Source organism: Schistocerca piceifrons, chromosome 4, assembly GCF_021461385.2.
Source record: "Schistocerca piceifrons isolate TAMUIC-IGC-003096 chromosome 4, iqSchPice1.1, whole genome shotgun sequence".
Classification (NCBI taxonomy): Eukaryota; Metazoa; Arthropoda; class Insecta; order Orthoptera; family Acrididae; genus Schistocerca; species Schistocerca piceifrons.
Window position 1 is genome coordinate 226,998,255 of NC_060141.1, and position 23,678 is coordinate 227,021,932.

The 23,678-nt window shown below is 42.0% G+C and overlaps 1 protein-coding gene across 1 annotated transcript in view; it reads right to left on the reverse strand.

The window, feature by feature from the left end:
* Positions 1-23,678, reverse strand: part of LOC124795557 — a 621,230-nt gene that overhangs the window by 191,806 nt on the left and 405,746 nt on the right. The window lies entirely within an intron of this gene.

Sequence of the window (23,678 nt, forward strand, 5' to 3'; positions counted from 1 at the left end):
CTTCAAGAGGACTATAACAATTCCAATCCCAAACAAAGCAGGTGTTGACAGATGTGAAAATTACCGAACTATCAGTTTAATAAGTCACGGCTGCAAAATACTAACACGAATTCCTTACAGACGAATGGAAAAACTAGTAGAAGCCGACCTTGGGGAAGATCAGTTTGGATTCCTTAGAAATATTGGAACACGTGAGGCAATTCTGACCCTACGGCTTATCTTAGAAGCTAGATTAAGGAAAGGCAAACCTACGTTTCAAGCATTTGTAGACTTATAGAAACCTTTTGACAATGTTGACTGGAATACTCTCTTTCAAATTCTGAAGGTGGCAGGGGTAAGATATAGGGAGCGAAATGCTATTTACAATTTGTATAGAAACCACATGGCAGTTATAAGAGTTGAGGGGCATGAAAGGGAAGCAGTGGTTGGGAAGGGAGTGAGGCAGGGTTGTAGCCTCTCCACGATGTTTTTCGATCTGTATATTGAGCAAGCAGTAAAGGAAACAAAAGAAAAATTAGGAGTAGGTATTAAAATTCATGGAGAAGGAATAAAAATTTTGAGGTTCGCCGACGACATTGTAATTCTGTCAGAGACAGCAAAGGACTTGGAAGAGCAGTTGAACGGAATGGACAATGTCTTGAAATGAGGATATAAGATGAACATCAACAAAAGCAAAACGAGGATAATGGAATGTAGTCGAATTAAGTCGGGTGATGCGGAGGGAATTAGATTAGGAAATGAGGCACTTAAAGTAGTAAAGAAGTTTTGCTATTTGGGAAGCAAAATAACTGATGATGGTCGAAGTAGAGAGGATATAAAATGTAGACTGGCAATGGCAAGGAAATCGTTTCTGAAGAAGAGAAATTTGTTAACATCGAGTACAGATTTAAGTGTCAGAAAGTCGTTTCTGAAAGTATTTGTATGGACTACAGCAATGTATGGAAGTGAAACATGGACGATAAATAGTTTGAACGAGAAGAGAATAGAAGCATTTGAAATGTGGCGCTACAGAAGAATGCTGAAGATTAGATGGGTAGATCACATAACTAATGAGGAGGTGTTGAATAGGATTGGGGAGAAGAGACGTTTGTGGCACAACTTGACTAGAAGAAGGGATCGGTTGGTAGGACATGTTCTGAGGCATCAAGGGATCACCAATTTAGTATTGGAGGGCAGCGTGGAGGGTAAAAATCGTAGAGGGAGACCAAGAGATGAATACACCAAGCAGATTCAGAAGGATGTAGGTTGCAGTAGGTACTGGGAGATGAAGCAGCTTGCACAGGATAGAGTAGCATGTAGAGCTGCATCAAACCAGGCTCAGGACTGAAGCCCACAACAACAACAACAACATGTGAATCTGTACAAATGGCGAATACAACAAAAGAGTTGTTGTACATTCGAAATAGATATAAATGACATTTTGGCTGACACAGAGGCTTTGAAGCCCTAATCCAGTATTAATGCTGTTAAATTAGTGAGATTATTCTGCAATTTACTGACATGTGTGTATACTTTGAACGGTCATGCAGTAGGGCATGCCTTGGTACAAACCAGGAACTGTGATGTACATGTCTCTCTCTCTCTCTCTCTCTCCCTCTCTCTCTCTCTCTCTCTCTCTCTCCCTCTCTCTCTCTCTCTTTCTCCCTCTCTTTGAGGAGTCACGTGTTAACTTTGTGATTCTGTAGCAAATCGCGTCAAAAGATAAATTTTCGTCGTATAATATCAATTGCCATTTTGCAGAATGTATATTAAGTGTCAAGTACATTGTTCACGCAATGAAGACCACAGCGTATCGTTATTGTTCTGTTACTTCCGTTACGCATCCAATTTGCTTAATAGTACAAAAATAATAAAAACTCAAGATAAATATACACTCCTGGAAATGGAAAAAAGAACACATTGACACCGGTGTGTCAGACCCACCATACTTGCTCCGGACACTGCGAGAGGGCTGTACAAGCAATGATCACACGCACGGCACAGCGGACACACCAGGAACCGCGGTGTTGGCCATCGAATGGCGCTAGCTGCGCAGCATTTGTGCACCGCCGCCGTCAGTGTCAGCCAGTTTGCCGTGGCATACGGAGCTCCATCGCAGTCTTTAACACTGGTAGCATGCCGCGACAGCGTGGACGTGAATCGTATGTGCAGTTGACGGACTTTGAGCGAGGGCGTATAGTGGTCATGCGGGAGGCCGGGTGGACGTACCGCCGAATTGCTCAACACGTGGGGCGTGAGGTCTCCACAGTACATCGATGTTGTCGCCAGTGGTCGGCGGAAGGTGCACGTGCCCGTCGACCTGGGACCGGACCGCAGCGACGCACGGATGCACGCCAAGACCGTAGGATCCTACGCAGTGCCGTAGGGGACCGCACCGCCACTTCCCAGCAAATTAGGGACACTGTTGCTCCTGGGGTATCGGCGAGGACCATTCGCAACCGTCTCCATGAAGCTGGGCTACGGTCCCGCACACCGTTAGGCCGTCTTCCGCTCACGCCCCAACATCGTGCAGCCCGCCTCCAGTGGTGTCGCGACAGGCGTGAATGGATGGACGAATGGAGACGTGTCGTCTTCAGCGATGAGAGTCGCTTCTGCCTTGGTGCCAATGATGGTCGTATGCGTGTTTGGCGCCGTGCAGGTGAGCGCCACAATCAGGACTGCATACGACAGAGGCACACAGGGCCAACACCCGGCATCATGGTGTGGGGAGCGATCTCCTACACTGGCCGTACACCACTGGTGATCGTCGAGGGGACACTGAATAGTGCACGGTACATCCAAACCGTCATCAAACCCATCATTCTACCATTCCTAGACCGGCAAGGGAACTTGCTGTTCCAACAGGACAATGCACGTCCACATGTATCCCGTGCCACCCAACGTGCTCTAGAAGGTGTAAGTCAACTACCCTGGCCAGCAAGATCTCCGGATCTGTCCCCCATTGAGCATTTTTGGGACTGGATGAAGCGTCGTCTCACGCGGTCTGCACGTCCAGCACGAACGTTGGTCCAACTGAGGCGCCAGGTGGAAATGGCATGGCAAGCCGTTCCACAGGACTACATTCAGCATCTCTACGATCGTCTCCATGGGAGAATAGCAGCCTGCATTGCTGCGAAAGGTGGATATACACTGCACTAGTGCCGACATTGTGCATGCTCTGTTGCCTGTGTCTATGTGCCTGTGGTTCTGTCAGTGTGATCATGTGATGTATCTGACCCAAGGAATGTGTCAATAAAGTTTCCCCTTCCTGGAACAATGAATTCACGGTGTTCTTATTTCAATTTCCAGGAGTGTATCTCACTCATGTTACTAAAAATTTGCAGTCACAGAATGGGCAGTGAAAGTGAATATGTAGTGTTTGATGGTGCCGATACGCGCAACGTAGTACGGAAGACACGTAATGTTCAGAACTTGCTCTACGTACCCGATAATAACACTGCAGATATATTGTAAACATGCCTCACTCGCAATTACTATTTCTATTTCGTGTCGCTGATTCAGATTTCTCTATATCTTGTAGTTAAACTGTCACCCATTAATTTCAGTGTTTCAAACTGCGTGTTACAGTAATAACTATCAAACGATTTTTTAGACTATCTTTGATACTGCTATAAATATGTGTTTGTCTTTCTTCTGTACAGCATGAGCTACCTATAGCTGTATATATTTCATATCGTGATCGATTTAAGATATCAAAACGAGGTAGCCAAAACGACATATCCTTATTGTGTCAGTATCACAACTCTTCTATGAATCTAGATGTTGAACAAGTATGTTACTTTAAGCAAACATAAGCTCGTGAAATAAGTAGAGTGATATATAACATTCGTTAATGGTGGTGTTGAAGTTCTTCGGAAAGGAATCCGATAAATGTGCCAAAGATGACCAATGCGTTGTAAACCCTACTAAAAGAACATTCTACCCAATTATAATACAATTCCTGTAGGCCGTACTTTACACCACACAGATACTATGTCAGCTACGTCCAAATGAAACTACAGTATGTCATAACTTCTTGGGTATCAGAATGGGCTTACGAACGCTATTTCAAATGTGTGTACTTACTTATGTTTGAATGAACATCTTTTGTGGACACAGGTGAACAGAGGAAAGGCTTCATACAAGATAAATGTTTCTGTGAAAAGTTTCAAAGCCAGTAGTAACAAACGATGTGTCAATTTTCTTGCGTTTTCAAGAGCTTTCGAACACTGTTAACAAATGAACTTCGTTCCACTTAAAAAGAAAAAAAGTCATCAAAGTTAAAGAACATGTTCCACAAAACAGAATTTTGTCCGCCTCTAAATAATTCCATTTTCCGAATATCCCTTTTTCGTGTCTTGATCAAGTAATGTCATTCCTTAAAATCCCGTTTCGACGCCTGAAATTACTGTCGAAAAAAAAGGGGTGCAATATCTAGGTCATTCGTTTTCTACATCCCATGATGTTCTGTTCAATTCTATTAAGTGAGATCCTGATCACGTTGGCTTATGGCAATGCAGCAGAACCTGCATGCTCCCTTGCATGTGCAGACGGAACACAGTAGCAAACATCGATACTATTGACGCCCGACACAGCCTGTAGCTTTAAACAAAAAGAAAAAAAGGAAACAGATACACATGCTGACTGACACAACCGAAGTAGTAGAAAAAAGCAGCTAGTGTCCGATGAAAAATGTTGACTCGCTGCCAGCATCGAAATGAGCGCTTAGTTTCGGTCGCGGCGTCCGCACAGCCCTGGCAAAGCATCCTCGCCCACTCACTCACATCCCCGCCCCTCCTCCCCCGCCTCCCAATCTGCTGCGGTGATAAATGGCGTCACCAGGGGGATGTTTATCTGGTCTGGAAACTGCATTCCTTAATTTTTATTTTTCGCCCGCCTCGCACCGCAGGTGCGGCAAGATAAATAAAGGCCGAAATCCGCGGGGAAAATTGATGGCGGCCGCTGTTTATTAGGAATGACAGACGCGGAGTGGTCGCTTGCTCGGCGACTGTCGCCGTTGCGGCCGCGAAATTATTTTCCCCTGAGGAATGGCGTGGATCTGCCGTAGAAGCGTCTCCTGGCTCACCGCTCTCAGGGCTAAGACCCACTCAAAGTGAATGGCGCTGCTGTAATCACGTAACAGCGGCCCGCCGCCTCCACAAAATACATGTTTATCACTTGCTATTCGAGCTGTGTATTCCGAAGCATTAGCTCCATAGTTGCCATGACATAAGCCGTGTTAGTTAAAAGGTTTAAAATGCTGTTTCTCTATTGCGCTTGCATGTGTGTATTCCGTAACATGCGGAAACTAAAGAATCGAGAATCGATTTGTACTACTGAGACACATTTGACGACCACCTATACCTTCAACTCAGTGCCCTGTAGGCAGCACAAGGGATGCACTCCATGCACAGCATACATGTGCAACATCAGCAGGAACTAACTAGAACGATAAGAACGCTGCTGGCAGAGAGCACAAAAATATCAGAAGTACAAGACCCATGTTAGGGCACGGAAAGAGAGCACAACTGCAGCGCTCCACGTGGCGTTTTAGCGAACTTTGAATACCAGATATATGGGTGCGGAAATCCGTGTTATTGATTTTCGAAATACTGGTGGTAGATGATCATATTTCTCATTTATATCCTCTGAGTAGACTGCCATGAAAGTGCATTTACTTTTAAAACTCAATATTGCAGTTTCGATTGTGAACTGTTGTCAAATGGAACTTCTGTTTCAGATTACAACCATCTTGTGCGTATTGCACTTTTTGAATTACAACATAGGTACGTTGCTATCACTCTGCTTAATTTGCTATGATCCCTAATATTGGATAGGGTAAATAATTACGTATTTGTTTTTGTTTCATATGGAATGGAAACAATTTTCGTCACATCGCATTTTGTAGACTCGTGTTTCTTTATTACTGCTTGCGAATCCATGTGTGAACCACTTGATTTAAATACACTCTAAGTATATGTCTCGTACTCTACATCATCTTTGTTAACATCCGCTTTTTGCACTCTCGTGTTTACTGTAGGACACCGAAATTTTCATCGACTTCGGGTAAGAATGTACTGTTTGTAATACCTGTTATTACGTATGGCTACATTTGTGTAACTACCATCGCATTTTTAGCATTTGCAAGGAAGAATTCCCCAGTCACCAAGACTACGAACCACAGCACCTACTCATCTACATCCACACCCATACTCCGAAAGACGCTGTTAAATGCATGGCAATCAGTGCCAAGGTGCAACACAATTCAGACCAAATTTACACATTCATTCCGTGTCAAAAAATAATAAAAGCTGAATTGACAATACTGTGAATACCTGCTAATACGTTCTCCATTAAATGCGAGAAATTACGGAGTACAGATGCAGACAAAAATAATGCAGAATACGGGCAATATACTCACAGTACATTTAAATCGAGCAGTTCACATTCAGATTCTTAAACAATAACAGATATACACAACTCCGCAGAACACCATGTAACGTAAGCAATTTTTGCTTTATGCGAAACAAAAATAGATTTATTATTATGTACACCACCCAGTGTTAAGGATGCGAGATTAATATATTTGCAGTGGAATTGAAAGAGTGCAATGCATACGAGCAGTTGTAATCCAACCCACAATGTGATGAAACCAACTTCTATTCACTATGAAACTTAAAAAGACAAGGAATACTGAAAGACAGCCAGTACAAGAGCACGACATTGCACTCATGTACTTACAGCACTCCAACTGGCGTAGCAGCGACATAAAAGTGAGTAATGCAACTACAATTACTCTGTATAAGGTTTTTTTTTTACATTTTGTAAAGTGCCTATGACCCTTTAGCTGTGAGAGTGTAGCAGAATACCTATTACTCTTTTGCACCTCTGTCGTCAACAAAGAATCGACTAAACGAATTCATGGAGTTTTATCGTATGCATTGTCATATTATTATCTTTCTGTATATATTGAAAGAGAACGGATTTATGTTTTCGGAGACTCTTGCCTACTGTTAATGCCGACATTGATGTCGATATTAGTTCACTGAGACATTTTACGGCTCTAGATATAAAACACGGCAGTTATTATCACTTTAAACTAACCGCACGAATACAGTCAATACAACTGACGATGTGAAAAAATAATGAACTTTCTATTGACGACAAACTGACATTAATTAGACGAACGCTGACTTAGGACTTCGTAAAATGAATATTGGATGTTTCCTGGCGGTCCTGCAAACACGATCTCTGGTCGGGAAGAGCACGAGGGCGATTGTGAGTAATTGCTTCATACCATTTGGACATCCACGCTTAACATCCACTCAAACAGTCCCCCAGAGATCTGACAGTGAAATTACACTGCCTTTATAAGATTTCAGGCGGCCGTATATTCTTTCTACGTGCCCTGCAGCTGAACGACGAGATTGTCCAGACCATCGCTGCAGCCGTTATTCACCTTCAGAATTTATCTCACGTTACTAGACGAATTATTGCTAGTTAATATCGTCATAGATAGTTATTAAATTTGTAATAATTAAACGCAAACTTAAATCAAAACCAAAAAAGAAAAATTCCATTATTAAATGAGATATAATTCCTGTCACTAATAACTGCCATTTGTGTCGCCTGACTTTCGAATGTTCCCAAAGAGTTGCTCATTTCCAACACAGAATACGTGAGTGTAAGTAGGGTATGACTGTTAAATGTCGCATCAGAACGACAATACATTCTAACTTTTCAGAAGCACTGTTTCTACCTCACACCGTTTACTTGCACTAAAAGGGATAGGCCACCAACTGTTTCGGGACAACAGTGCCAATGGAGCAAGGTAAATGCTACAAAACATCTCATCTTTGTTTTTTAATACTACAGTGAAATGTATCTGATAGCTCGTGAGTCTTGAGGAAAAAGACTTGCATAGCTATACAGTGCACAGGACGAAGCACAGGGAGTCCATACGTTATCTTTACAAATTACGAGTTTGATAATTTCTTTAACTTCAAAACTGTACCGCATATTCACAAATGGCTTTCAACATATAATAACCCAACTCACAAGGCTTTTTACCTTCTAGCTGACGCAGTTTTGACGTAAAATTGAGACCGAAAACCTGATTAATTGTGGAGGCGACAGGAAAATTCTCAGTGTGCTGCCCGCTTCATACAGACGACGTCTGATACCCAGGTGCACCACTAGACTTTCCCCTGTGGGGTTCCGTAAGATGTGAGGTGAAACGAAACAATGTTAGAAACCTACAGAACTAGAAGGCACTCATTCGCAATGCATTTGAACATGTCACCGTGGGGATCTAGAAACGTACGTTCCAGTTAGACATTTTCCGTGTCACAAAGGGTGCACACTTCGATGTGTGTGAATGAGGAAACAAAACTTTGAATTATTACCTGTTGAAAACCACTTGTTAATATCTAGTGTAGTTTAACAGATATTAAAGTCTGAAGATAATTTATGGAAACCTTATACTTTTGGGAGTGGTATCGTCTTGTGATCAGCTCACCACAAGACATGTTTGTGCCAGACAATCAGGGGCCGGCACCTCCTTTCACGCTAGTTTTTTAGTGTAGTTTTGTTTCAATTCTGGCTCTGGAAAAGCAAATAATCTTTCCAGAAAATACGATGGCAACTCTCTTTCTCATAAGTCTTGAATTAGGAGGCAGTTTTTGTATTAAATAGGACGTACATAACTTAAATGGAAACGGCCTTTCCGCAGTGGATACGCCGGTTCCCGTGAGATCACCGAAGTTAAGCGCTGTCGGGCGTGGTGGGCACTTGGATGGGTGCCCGTTCAGGCCGCCATGCTCTGTTGCCATTTCTCTGGGTGTACTCAGCCTCATGATGGCAACTGAGGAGCTACTCTACCAACTAGTAGCGGCTTCGCTCAAGAATACCATCATAACGGCCGGGAGAGCTGTGTGTGGACCCCACGCCCCTCCTATCCGTATCCTTCCCTGAGGATGACACGGCGGTCGGATGGTCCCGATATGCCACTTGTGGCCTGTAGGCGGAGTGTTGGTACATAGTTTAAATGCAGAGCTGTGATGCGTTGGCTCGTAACCCAGGCCCGTCACCGTTTTCCCTCTGGGAACGTACAAAGAGCTGCTCTGGCTTTCCAAATTTTTTGTTAGTGTTTCCGTACCTCCTCGCACCTTTCCACTTCTGCACCAGCGCTCACAACATTTTTCAGTATAACCACAGTACCAAATAGTAAACCTGTTGAATCCTTAGATGTATGTTCCATTCCATTCCATATTTTTAACTGACATTTCACTTGTTGGGAATGGACTGAGAAGAGAAAGGTTACCAGTGTCTAGCATTTGCTAGAAAATAATTGAAAGAATACAAACACCTTTCGATGAAGATAAAAACTGATGATTATTTGCCCATTTTGTGTTGTTTGGTTTTGCAGTTTTCAGTCCAAATGGTCGTTTGACGCTGATGGCCACGCTAGGCTGCACCCTACAATATTCTTCGTTTGTCCAAAATTGCTGCAACGCACGTCTATTTTAGCAGGCATATTACTTTCTGCAACTTTTAACCTCACACCCGCACCCCATTCCTCTTCCCTCCATCACCAAAAGGAAAAGTTTAGGTTAGTTCATGATAAGGTGTACGTCTTTGAGAGATGGCAATGGACTTAAGCGAGCAGTTCAAAGGAACGAATAGTTTCCTGAAAGGATTTTCTAAGACTGACTTTAAAAAAAGTGAAACAAGGTTGCTAAGGAAGTTTGGATTACAAATGAAACAGTAAAAATAGTAGATGGGTTTTCCGATTTGGGCAGCAAAGTAACGAATAATGACGTAAGTAGGGAGCATATGAAATGCATACTGACAAAACCAAGAAAAGAATTCCTGGAGAAAAGGAATTTGTTAACCTCTGTTATGAGCTAGGAATTCTTTTCTGGAGATAACTCTTTGGAGTGCAGCCTTGTACAGAAATGAAACGTGAACAATAAGCAATTCGGAGAAGAAGTGAACAGAAGCGCTTGAAATGTAGTGTTACAGAAAGCTGCTGATTATTAGAGTGGTAGATCAAATAACTAATGAGGAGGACATGATTTTAATTGCGGAAAAAATAAATTTCGTCAATTATTAGTCAATTTGGTAAAGGCTGGAGGTATGGGGGATGGGGGAGAGTAAAATTGTATAGGGAAACTAGTTATGAATACAGTAAATACGTTCAAATGGATGTAGGTTTCAGTAATTATTCACAGATGAAAGTGCTTGCACAGGATAGCCGCATCAAACCAGTGGTTAAAAGGTAGATCACAATAGCTATTGGTTGAGTACCGCTTCGTTCATTATGCAGTCTATCCACTAAATCATCGTGGCCGAGCGGTCCTAGGCGCTTCAGTCTGGAACCGCGCGACCGCCACGGTCGCAGGTTCGAATCCTGCCTCGGGCATGGACGTATGTGATGTCGTTAGTTTTAAGTCGTTCTAAGTTCTAGGGGACTGATGACCTCATATGTTAAGTCCGATAGTGCTCAGAGCCATTTGAACCATTATATCATCAACATAAACCCAATAGACATGTAGGCACACTTTTCTGTCTACAGTGTAGCGCCGCGGGCAAAAGCCGTGGGCCGATTCCAGAGGTCAAACGCCTGCCAACATCCGACAGATCAGCACTTGGACCATGCCAGCAGCTCCGTCCATGTCTGGGGCTACATCCGTGTTTCGAGACACTTTGTAAGACGTATGTGTTGCCGGCGATGGGCGAGGCATGGCAGAATCTCTGACCAGAGAGTAGTATGTAGTTAGTTGTTGCTTGTCGCGAGTCTGTGCTAGTCTGCGCGAGTCGGCGTCAGTCGGCAGTAGTAGTCAGTCTGCTTTAGTCTTCAGTCCGGGCTAGTCGGCGCGTGCCTGCGCGTGTCGGCAGTCTGCTCTGGTCGGGACTCTGGAGGATGAGTATTATTGTAGAAGGTAAAGAAGCAGCCTTGCGCATATCTAATAATGTATGTTAATTGTCATTTAATTTGTTCAAAAAAATGCCCCAATAATAATTTTTACAATATAAAGTAACTTTTTTAAAGAAAAGCATTCATTTCAATTTAAAGAGTATTTCCAATGCATGATCATTCCTTCCAAGAATTATATATATATATATATATATATATATATATATATATATATATATATATTACCGTATATATATATATACGATAGCATTGCACGAAGCTGTGTCGAAAAATTTCTACATAAGAGCAGATATATTTGCAGTTTTTATTGACGTAAGAATTTTTGCTTTTTTATTCAGAATACAGGGCCGAAGGGCAGCGCTGCTGTCCTCATAAAATTTATCAGGTTACTAATTTGTTTATTATTATTATTATTATTATTTCCGGATTTACGAATTGAATTTTGAGGTTACATTAAATGTGAATGCATTTCTGCACACAGATTATAAATGGGAGCCAATTTTGTTCAGAGATTACAATATTAAAAAATTCATTTAGTTATTATTTTTGTGCGGAGGTCACGCTTGGTTCATGGTTTTTGGCTCATCATTTAATTATTATAATTTTGTAGGGAGGCTACACTTGGCTCATGGTTCATTTATATTTTTGTGTGGGGAGGTTACAACTTGGATTGCGCTAGGCGGTCCGCGAATTCCACCTCAACCGGAACAAGACTTGCCTGAGCATCCACCCTCCGCAGCCGTAAGGCAGCCTACGTTCTCCCTGCTGCAAACTGCTACTGCTGAGGGTCCAATCGATGCGCTCGTAATCGGCGAACCATGGTGCCTGCCGACGCCCAACATTCGCCTCAGCTCAGAAGGACACAGGCGCCCCACCAGAGGCCTAAAAATAACGTACAACTTCCGCATCTGACACAGCACTATCGAGGTATGACCACCATACCGCCACTGTGGCCCCGCGATAGACGATTGAACACGCACATGGAATATGGATGCCTTGAGTCGACGCTGGGCCGTGACGGGAGCACGAACCTGAAGAATCTGTAACTGCTGTAGCTTGCCGGAATAATAAACATATTTACTATCAAAAACAGTCTTAATCACAATTTATTTATTACAGTGACCGGTTTCCAACACTACTGTGATCATCTTCAGACCAATGAGTAAGAACCTCCTTCTGCTGGATGTGATTCTCCGGCAGAAGGAGGTTCTTACTCATTGGTCTGATGATGATCACAGTAGTGGTCGAAACCGGTCACCGTAATAAATAAATTGTTATCAAGACTGTTTTTGAAAGTAAATATTTGTAACGCATTGATCACTGTTCACTCCTATAATGTATTCCAAAGGAATAATAAAGAGTGCATTTGTACACCATCTGTCTTGCTACAGCTACCTTCAACCAGGACATCTGTTGTAGAATTGACCCTTAGTGATCAAGTTTAGTACAAGACACCCTTTGGTAAACAAGACGTTCGGATCATACAACACAAGAAATGATAATGCTGTACTAAAATTAAATTCCGCATAATCGGAACATTGTGCAGTGAATCAACGTAACTTAGTACTTTATATAGGACAGCGGATCTTCAACAGAAATGAATACAACACCAGACGTATCACGAATGAGCATTGTCGTATGTCCGGTGTTCGCAATATCCATAAATACTTATCAGGTAAGGGTTTCAGGCCTATGAGGTTATTTGCTAACAATGCTGTTGTCTCCAAAGAAGTATCGTTGGACGATGCATGGAAATACAGTAGAGTGTGAATACCAATTGTAGCTTGATTTAATGAACAGAAGCTCTATTTAAAGGCGAATAAATCCAGTAAATTGTCTACAATAAGGAAAAAGAATCAAATTGTAACCAATTAGAAGATAACCCACTTAAATGTCACTTGTGTAAAATTATTAATATATTTAGTTTCAACACATACACTGTAGTGTGAGCAATCCTATCAGATCATTCGTTAACGATGTTGTTTGTAGGAAATTGAACTATCTGGAAGATCACGGAGAAAATCTGGAGGTCCTATACGAAGATTTCATTTGGTGGAATGTGGGTAACTGTAATATTATGCTTGTAAGCTTATAAGGATGAGAAAGAGCAAGTACATCTCATAAACTATTTGTGGTAGCATTAACAATGAATATGAAATGGGAACATCATGTAACTTATGAAGGCAGATGGAAGACCTAAATTTGTTGGAACACAGTATAATATTCTCAAAGAACCTAAATGTAACTTTTATTGCACCCAAGGGAGTTGTTCTAGGACCGTTTTCAACAAAACATACATACACCCAAACACACAGGGCTAGGGGGTATTGGGTCTTTCTGACTGCTTCTCCGCAGTACGTTACATTTTGCTTATGATACAGTATGTGTCAGCTGCCGACCCCTAGAACAAGCGTCGATACCCTGCATGTCTTCGTCCACTTCTTTATTATCTTCTGAAGTTGCGACTTCTCTATGTACAACAGCATCTTTCGCGAAAGGTCTCTCGGAAATTCTGGCGTTATCCATTACTGTAAATTATACAGTTGCTAAACAATAATTGGAAATAGTCAGTTTCATTAAATATGTGGAAGCGTGCGTAAGGCTAAATTGTAACCACCAGATGAACCTAACTGGAGGTAAGATACATTGAAAGAACCCCCAGGCGGTGTAGTCCATCCACGAAGAAGCTAGTTCATAAGACCTACACCTCGCCAGTTTTTAAGTAATATTTGTCAGTCATGGATCTGTACCAAACGTGATTGTTGTAGGAAATGGAAGTGGCCGAGAGAGCAGCTCTTTTCGTCACAAGTTCATTTAGTAAGAGCGAAAGTGTCACAGTTATTTTTATCCATCTCCAGTGGCAGGTGTTACAAAAGGCGTGTTAAGCATCACATTTTAGAGTACTGTTCAAATTCTGAGATCGTGCGTTCTTAGAAGAGTCAACCGTATTAACTCGCGAAAAGGCCACAAAGATAAAATTTTGAGAGATTAGAGCTCACACGGAAGTTTACCAACAATCATTGTCCCCGTAGGTCGTTCGTGACTGGAAGAAGGGAAGGGCGAAGTGACGGTAATAAACGAAATCATCTCTGCCACACACTGTAAGGTGGTTCGCGAAGTATAGATGTAAATGTTGGATGGACTCTGAGAGGGTCCGATTCACTTGTAAAGGAAATCGCATAAGAGACGCTAGTGCGATCAGATCTAACCTACTGTTTCAGTGTTCGGTACTCTTCTTATATAGGTAAAGGCACCTGACGTCCAATGATTATAGAAACAACCTGCTAGGGTAGTAACAGGACCGTAAAGCCAATATGAAAGTGCAACAAAGTTGCTCGGGGAGTTTAAATGGTGAGCCGGGCAGAAGAAAGACGCACCGAATGGTTATAATTAAAGTGCTACTACTAACGGAGGTCAAGTGTGCGCTGTAATTACCGTATGCCAGCGAAACGTGATAGATATAGTCCAATACATTAAAACGGAATCGATTTACGCTGCAAAAAATAGTTACAATTATGACCACCAGGTGCAAGTCTGGCGCTGTACACTGTTTGGGTACGTGCAACTATCATTTGACAAGCCTTAACGTGAGTGAAGAGTATAGCTATCGAGGAGAGAGAGACTGTGCTCTGTTAATGAAACTGTTTTACGTGAACGGCAGAAATCATAGTGCTGCATTGAGAGAGTATCGCCGACTGAAAGGTCTGAAGAGAGGTACGGTTTCATTAAATAAGATGATAATGAATTTCGGAAACGCGGATGAGCTTAGTGTGGCACTTGGAAGAGGGAGGCATCCTATCCCGGTGAAGGTTGTTGAAGAAGTTGCTGTTGCTGTAACTGACCACGCAACACGTGCCACGTGTAGTGCAGTGTCACGAGAATTGTCCATCCCATGGTCAACAGTACGGAAAATTATGCTATCTGTTTCACATCAGTACCCGTGCAATATACAGACAGCGCAGCAACTGAAACCTCGTGATCCGCAACAACGTTGTGAATCTGCTCTTCGGTTTCTGGTACAGATTGAAGTTGATGTCATGTACTCGGGAAATATTCTGTGGATTGACGAGGCACATTTGGCATTACAGGGTTCAGTGAATGAGAAGAACTGCTGACTTTGGAGTACTGTTAAATCACGTGTTGTGAACGAAGAACCAATGAACTCGCCACGTGTAACTGTGTGGTGTGAAGCTACGAACACCTTTATTCTCCGTCCGTTATTCTTTGAGGGGAACACGTCCAATTTGTCCGTCAGGATTACCGTGATATCTGCACGTTTTAGAGTTCTCGTACAGCATGTGATCTCTGCTTTGCAAGAGCGCAGTTATGGTTCAAATGGTTCAAATGGCTCTGAGCACTGTGGGACTCAACTGCTGAGGTCATTAGTCCCCTAGAACGTAGAACTAGTTAAACCTAACTAACCTAAGGACATCACAAACATCCATACCCGAGGCAGGATTCGAACCTGCGACTGTAGCGGTCTTGCGGTTCCAGACTGCAGCGCCTTTAACCGCACGGCCACTTCGGCCGGCGCGCAGTTATGTGCTAACCTTTCAGCCAAGATGCGACTCATGTCGCGCTCCCCAGTGAAATATCTGCTTAATGCATCCTTCCAGGACCGTGTTACCTCGAGAAGATTTCCAAATGCATAGTCTGCATATCACGCGATCTGAATCAATGTGATTTATGGCTTGGGGATATCTAAAAGACCGCGTTTACCAGGGACAACTCATCTATATCTCCGGTGTTCATATTGAACTAATTGTGTAAGCGGGGACTGATAATAAAATCTACACTTTCCTTGCTAATCCATTACATATGGAAACATATCTATAAGTCTTTCATGAATTCACAGCACGAGTCACGCGCCTACGGGCCACAAATAATCACAGACCACACTTCACGTCCACGAGTAGATGCACTTAAATTACAGCTGCCCATTAGATCTCGTGAAGCCATGTTGGATACATTTAGAGAATCGGTAATCGAGGAGGTGCCGGCGACAGCTTTGCTACCGCCATCGTATATGTCACGTGGGAATTATGAAAATGAGAACTAGTTAAAGTGAGTTTAGAGTGCGGTCCGAGGCACGGCGACAGTCATTATCGTCTGTCCCAATACGAGAACGAATCAGGTCAAAATATCGGCATTATTGCTACGAAGTGTCCTTCAGCTACGCACTATAGCGTGGTTTGCACAGTGTGTGTATACTGTAGATACTGCTCGAGCCGTATTGAGAATTAAGCTCAGAGCTGCGGTTACTGAAATGAGTGCTGGCTGTTGTTCTAAAGCAAACACTGGCAAGCGAGACCGCAAAGAATTTAACCAACAATTAATTAGCAGCAAAAACCTTAATTCCTTTTGCCGGCGTTTTATTTGGAGGCCTATGCAGTTAGTTGCTGTCGGAAAAGCCGCATGTTATTCCAGTGTTTACTTACTCAGTGATGAATCATGGGAATTGTCTGCTCTTTGAAATAACCAGCCAGGCACTTAGCCACACAAGTCGGCCCAGCGCACCATTCGTTTAAAGAGCTATAAAAGTGTGATATATGACGTTCAAACAAGCACTATTTGATTTTTATTTCCTTTCAGTATACTGATAACGCCACATTCAAAAATTTATGTTGGTATCCCACTCTTCACAATCTGAAAAACACATGGAACCTTAGAAACAGGTGGTAATATAGACTTCATTCGGCATTCAAGGTTTTTCAGTTTGGTATTAAAAGCAACGGTACCGCACACTGGGAGGCGAAAGGTCACATGTTATTTACTGGTCTTTGTTTCACAGCCAACACTAATTACCGACTGATTCGTTAATTTAACCACATGTTTACCATCATGGAGTGCCTTCAGGGATATGAAGCGATTACAAAGGTTCAAATGGCTCTGAGCACAATGGGACTTAATATCTGAGGTCATCACACACCTAAGGACATCACAATCCATGCCCGAGGCAGGATTCGAACCTACGACCGTAGTAGTCGCGCGGTTCCGGACTGAAGCGCCTAGAACCGCTCGGCCACCGCGGCCGGCGAGCGATTACAGCTATACACTAAACGGCAGTAGCAGTCAAAGAATAGCAAGAACACAGAGTAGAGATTACGTATAATAAGATAGCAGTTATGCAAAAATAAGCCATTTACCTACATTTAGTTGCTGTTTTCAGTTACTGATTCAAAGCAACCATTTATGTAATTTTATTATATTTCATACAACTACACAGTTTTCTCCGAAACTGGTAAACACGGACGAATATGACCAATATGCAATATTTCTTCATTGGCCAGAACCAGTTTTCGTGCTCTTTCAGACTCACCTCCAGATAAGGCATTCTAAAGTTTGAATTTTCGAGTTGTAGTGTAATTCTGGATACTGGAAGTAGCTTTGCTGTGACAAGAATGCCTCAGCTATATGGCAAGATGTGTAAAAACTAATTTCTTTACTCAGCACTGTAGCAGTTTGGGCTCGTTTAGTGTTGACACACAACTGACAGCTTTCACTGTCACACAGTGAGCGTCAAAAGAAAGTAACCAGCATATAGCATGTGCTGTACAACTGATCACATCACATAATCTTCGCTTAAAGATTCAAAAAGTCTGTGTTGTAAGCAGATCTTTGGTTCTTGTGAACGTTACACAATCAATCTATCGGAAAATATAGCATGGTTATAACTAAACTGAATGCCTCAGTGCGGGCTCTATGCATCGCCGACTGCTGAAACATCGTACGTATGTTCATTAATGACTGTGCTCGCGGAGTGTTATTAAAAAAAGTAATAGTTCCACTTTGAGACACTAGATGCCAATATAGCGATGTAGGCAGTTAGGAAGTGGCGTCAGTGCAGGAAATCCTTCATATGGCTTGGTCGATGGTAGCTCGCAGCAGTTCTGGTGCAATATGAGCGGTGTATCACCCAATGGTATCCTTCGTAGTAGGAATAGATACGATCTTTCAGATATCCACAAAACAATGTATAACGTGGATTTAGTTCGAGTGTTCTGGGAGGCCTCACATCTTGAAACTGCGTAGAAATGATCTGAATAAAGAAGACCGCTGCGACTGTTGCAGGAAAAGGCTAAGGCCATCCCCAACCTCCACTGTAAACACATGGCTGTCTACAATGGATGTTTGGGAATGGCCTTAGCCCCCAATACATTCTATAGTAGACGCTTGCACATTCGCGAGTCAAAAGTTTTAAATACATGGATATAAATGTTGTGAATGTCTTTAGTGCATCCAAATACAACTTTTAATCTTCTGACTTGAAGCACCTGAAGACGCAAATTTAATTTGGGAAATCTGTCGTGTTCTCCAATAAAGAATTCTAACAGTCGCAGTGGTCTTGTTTATTCAAATCATGGAAGATTTCGGCTGTGGCTGCCCTTCATATAAAGTAGCGTTTGCATAGATATGATACAGTCGTCACTGAAGGTTTCTCGAAGCAAACCTTTCACCAAGCAAGCGACATGTGATGCCGCGCTACCTTGCAAGAAAATAGTGACGCGGACACAGTTGCGCTCTGACAGAGCGGGAATCCCCTTTGCACGAAGGGGTCCTTCTCACGTGTGGATATAAAACAGAACGAGAATAAAGGAGCTTATGCAACCACACCACGCATTCACGTAAGATGAGTGCAGTAGATATTCCTGCACCACTTGTAGTGGTGTAGAGCCCCATATGCGACAGTTCTGTGCATTCAAGGTACCGTGCATAGTAAAATGTGCCTCGCCCGTCCAAAATATATTCTCTGGCCACGTCATCCATGTCCATGCGTCCCAAAAACAAAATAAATAGATAAATAAGCAAATATAAAACCTAAGAGCGAAATCCAGTTTTGTAGCTTATTTTGGGGCTTCATTTGGTGCACATCCAAAATCTTGAAGGGATACCAGTATAAAATGCACCGCAAAATCTTCTTTAACTGTTGACGAGAATTGGATGCAAGTGCTGCGCGGTCGGCTATAGCTATAGCAACGTTCTCAGCAACTGCCGTGGGAAAAGGTCGCCTTCCTGTTGCATCGCCTAATTCACCCTTTTTTTCAGATTTCTTGATCATATTCTGTAGCTCATTTGTTGACATGGGGCTTCTTCGCAGCTGCTTCTGTCTGGCATATTTACGCAATGCAGCGCTACTATTTCTACCATTCTAATAAAGCAACTTCACCAACAGAGCACACACAGTCTCTCTTCTCAGTAGTCACTACAAAACGAAATCAACACGCGTTGCCAAGCGAGAAACAGCGTACTGTTGTGATAAACAGGAAAATTTCAGATTCTGACTGTTTACAGCGCCCTATTTCCACCTGGTAGCAGAAAGTGGAAATATTATTTTTTCAGCACATTCAGTGAGCGCACCGACTAATGAACGCAGCTACGATGTCTAAGCGTCCTGCGGTGTATACACGCCATGCTCCAGAACTCGGAACACTGTCAGTTTAATATAATCACCTGGTACATTCAACTAGACTGGTGGTAACATAAATGTTGAAGTGCAGCCTTACAGTCCACAGAGTAGGGATATTATATGTGAACTTCTGGTTTGAGTCTAGTGTTATTTTATCGTGACAGTGAATTACTTGAGATATTGTCTTATGGTAAACACAGATTCAGCTCGTACACTGGACAAATGTTTATGTAATCAATGAAAATAAAGCAATATTTAGTATGTCGCTGGTCTAAACGATCTATAGTATCTACACCGTCCATAGTGGGTAAGCTCAACACTATTGGCTACCTACAGCCAAGGAAAGTATTAAGGTTTTTCATGGTTAAGTTTCCTATAATATGCCGACGTTTTGTTGAAGGAATGACGAGAAAAGTACTGTTAAACTACTTTAATATCGTGTAAAATGAATCTGCTGTCACTTTTTGGTAGAAGGCCTTCATAATTATAAATGAAATTCACTGCATTCTGTCTGCTCCACAGTATTATTTTCTTAACGAGTATTCGGATTTCCAAACATTCATCAGACCATAGCTTTTCTCGTCAAACAGGGTACAATTATCATGAAGAATACTGAAAAAGATGTTAAATTTCGAGAGTGAGGTAAGAATACGGTGTAAATTTCGCGTATGACAGTGCAATGGTGATGTAATTAAAAGGATAAAGTAATTCGTACACTTAAATACCATGCAAGGTTTCGGCCTTAAGCTTGTTCTGGGTGCTTGACTGCTGTCCTACAAAGTAGTACGAGTTTCGGCCTTAAGCTTGTTCTGGCTGCTTGACTGCTGTCCTACAAAGTAGTACGAGAAGCGATCTGTGATCTTTAGACATGCGATCAGCTTGTCACCAGTTCCTCCAGCAGCAAATGAATCCTGATGATGCCGCCCTTTCTTTATTCAAGTAGCTCCTCATTTATCGTCACGTGGCTGAGTGAATCCGTTCCGAATCCCTGACCTCAGAAACAATCCGAAGTAGTACTGAGAATCTAACACGGGTCCTCTGCGTCGAAGGCAGCGACGCAAATCAGTCGGTTAAGGAGGCGATCACGTGCAGTAAATAAATACAAAGGGATTTTAATTTTAATAACCAACAGCCTCAGTTGCACCGTTTACCTAGAATTTACCTAGGTTTCAGTCGGGATAACACAACCTTCTTCAGAATAACAGTAATTACCGTTTGTCCATAATGGACATCGTCGAGCTAAAACTACAAATCCATGAATTATGGTCAGACTGTAAAAACTTATCTGAAACTGCCTCTGCCCAACTTCACCACCGCGATGCGGCAGCCACTAGTGCAGTACCTGGAATTCAGTGGAATGTAGCCAACCGTCACGCAAGGCCTGTGCGTCTAAATGCGCTAGCAGGTAGTAAATCTCGTTGTTAGTAGTGCCCATGGGATGGCCCCTGATCTCTGTCGTCTTGGCCGCTAGCCGAATGGGGCGACTGAGAACTTGAGAGGAGCTGAGAATAGCCTGCCTGTACCCATCGATTCTATGTTACTCTGAAAGTCGTGAGATTCCGAAAAACGCAAACACCAGCATCCAAAATGTTTAACCGTGGTGTGGGCGCGTGGGGAACACCTGTCAACAGCGGTTTTACATTGTGATTATTTCCGTTACGTTTAAAGTCACAGTGTTCCCACGCTCTGTACCTTTCAAATGGGTGCATTGTTGAAGTTCCGTTTACAGCAAATGTCAGTTGGACAGCTAAACAGAGAGCAGCAGGACGTTGAATTGAGTTGGGATACAACTGTCCATCATGTACGTACGTAACAAGGTGTTTTCATTCTTTAACATTTCTCGTACTAAATTGGTTGTAAGTACACTATTTAAAATTTTTATTAATCTAAATAAAATAACTAAGTTAACTGAAGTCATTACTTATACCGTCTTCAACATGTGCTATAATTTACAGAAACTGATATTCATACACATGTTTTTATTTTAGTGATGTCAGATCCAAAGAAAAGAAGGGGGGGGGGTGTCTTCCGACCATGAAGTGTAGATGAGGTGGCTCGAAGGAGATGCAGAGAACGATGAAAATGATGTATTTGATTCTGAAGAATCTGATTCAAATGAAAATGGCCAACTAATGGAAAGTGATCATAATACTGAAACTGAAAAATCTGCAGATGAATACGATAATGACAACTATGAGTCTAGTATTTCCTATTTTCTTGGAACGGACAGTAAAAAAGTTGGTCTAAGTATTGTCCTAAAGGGAACGTGAGAACATGGTCAGAGAACATAATAACTCATCTACCAGGCTCCAAGATGCAAGCATCAGCAATAGTTCCTGAAGGTGAAGCATTAGATCTTTTCTTAGACAGTAGTGTTTACAAAATTATAGTTAACTGCACAAATATTTATGTAAGAAATATGAAAATTAAATTTCAGAGACATGGAGATGTTAGACTCACTGATGAGACTGAAATAAGAGCACTTTTCGGCATACTCTACCTAATAGGAACCCTAAGAAGTTGTAGAAAAAACACTAGCTTGCTCTGCGGTAACTCTAGAGGAAACGGCTTAGAATGAGATTAATGGAACCTGTCAGCGTGACTCACCGTAACGTTACTGGTGACAACTGGTTCAGTAGCATACCACTGGCTGAGAAGCTACTAGAAGAGAAGGGACTGACATACGTTGGAATGCTCCAGAAAAACAAGAGGGAAATCCCCAAGGAGCTTTTACCTAATAAGCAAAGACCTCAATATTCTTCTGTGTTTGGATTCCAAGAGAATTGGACGCTAGTTTCATACTGCCCTAATCAAGCTGTCCTCTTGATATCTATATGACATCTTGATACCACAAGAGATTCACTGAAACCAGAAATTGCAACTTTTTACAATATGGCAAAGAGGAGTCGATTCACTTGATCAAGTAATTCAAAAAAATGATGTCGCGAAAGACTCGTAGGTGGCCTATGGTTTTTTTCTATAATGTATTTAATGTTTCTGCCATGAACGCAATGTGCACATATCGAGAAAATTGTAGAACACCTAAATCATTGAAAAAAACGGAGTTTCTGCAGAGGTTGGGCTGGGAAATGATGAAACCTCAAATTGAGTACAGATCTTCTGTCCACCAAATTCCCATTTAATTACGGTGGCATGCACGTTCTCTACTGGACATAAATTCAACAGTTACACCACAAGACAATCCTAGAGAAGGTTCCAAAGGACATCGCTACGAGTGTGGACGGCAAAGACAAGTCAACTAGAAAATGGTGCCATAAAAGATGGATGCGTCTGGCTCTTTTGCATGCCGTATGTGTTAACTGTTTCTGAAATAAATTACTGAAGTATTGTTTTCGAAATTAGTGTTTTATTTCCATCACTATACATATACATACATAGAAAAAGCAACCAAAGAACATTTGATAATCATTTCAATGAGTAATTAAGAAACACATATGGCGGACAGGAGTCCCATACGCACCTAGCCCCGTAACGATACAGCACACCCCTACTGCAGGGTTAAGTCTCGACTGGCCACGACCATGTTGGTAGACGTTTCATACTCTTAAAGTAGCCGTAAAATGATCTTCTCGGGAACAGCCAATAATGAAACGCGATTTCTTAAACAGTAACCTGTTGCATTTTCTATCCTTATTCACCAGAAACTAGGTGACGTTACTTCTCATTTTTTCGATTGCTCTGAAATGTTAATCATTTGTATATTCTAGCGCATAATTTTTACCTATGACACCAGTATTTTTACAAACAGCCACACTCGAGTTTTCTACCCAAAATCAGCTTACTGAGGCACCTTCATAAAGATAGGCATTACAATCTCAATTTCACGATATGTATATTCACCTATGTCATTCGTCGTAAAATTGCCTCACAATTTCAGGGGCATACTAACTTCCACATACGACCTCTATTACTCCTTACTACAGCCGTCATCGTTGGAGAATGCAGTTAAACGCAGCCACAATGTGCAGCGCAAGAACATAAAATGTTTTAGACCCACCTACGCAGATTTTAAAACTAGCCAAAAATCATTGCACCTGGACATCATTTTCTATTAGACATAGAAACTTTTAGTTAATAATTGGTAGCATTTGTGGCTAAAAAACAGTATTCCCAGTTACATGAGTACATTTAAGAAACAAAATGTTCTTTATTACCAAACGTGAGTTTCGCATTTAGTAACCAGTAAACGCCCAGAATGCAGCCACAAGAATGAACGAACCGTATATATGTTTCCGGTAAACGGAGATGCTCCACTTTATGTTGACAAAAATCTGCAACGGAACATCTAAATAAGTAACTATGTCGACCAACTACAGCCAGCTGCCTTGTTCT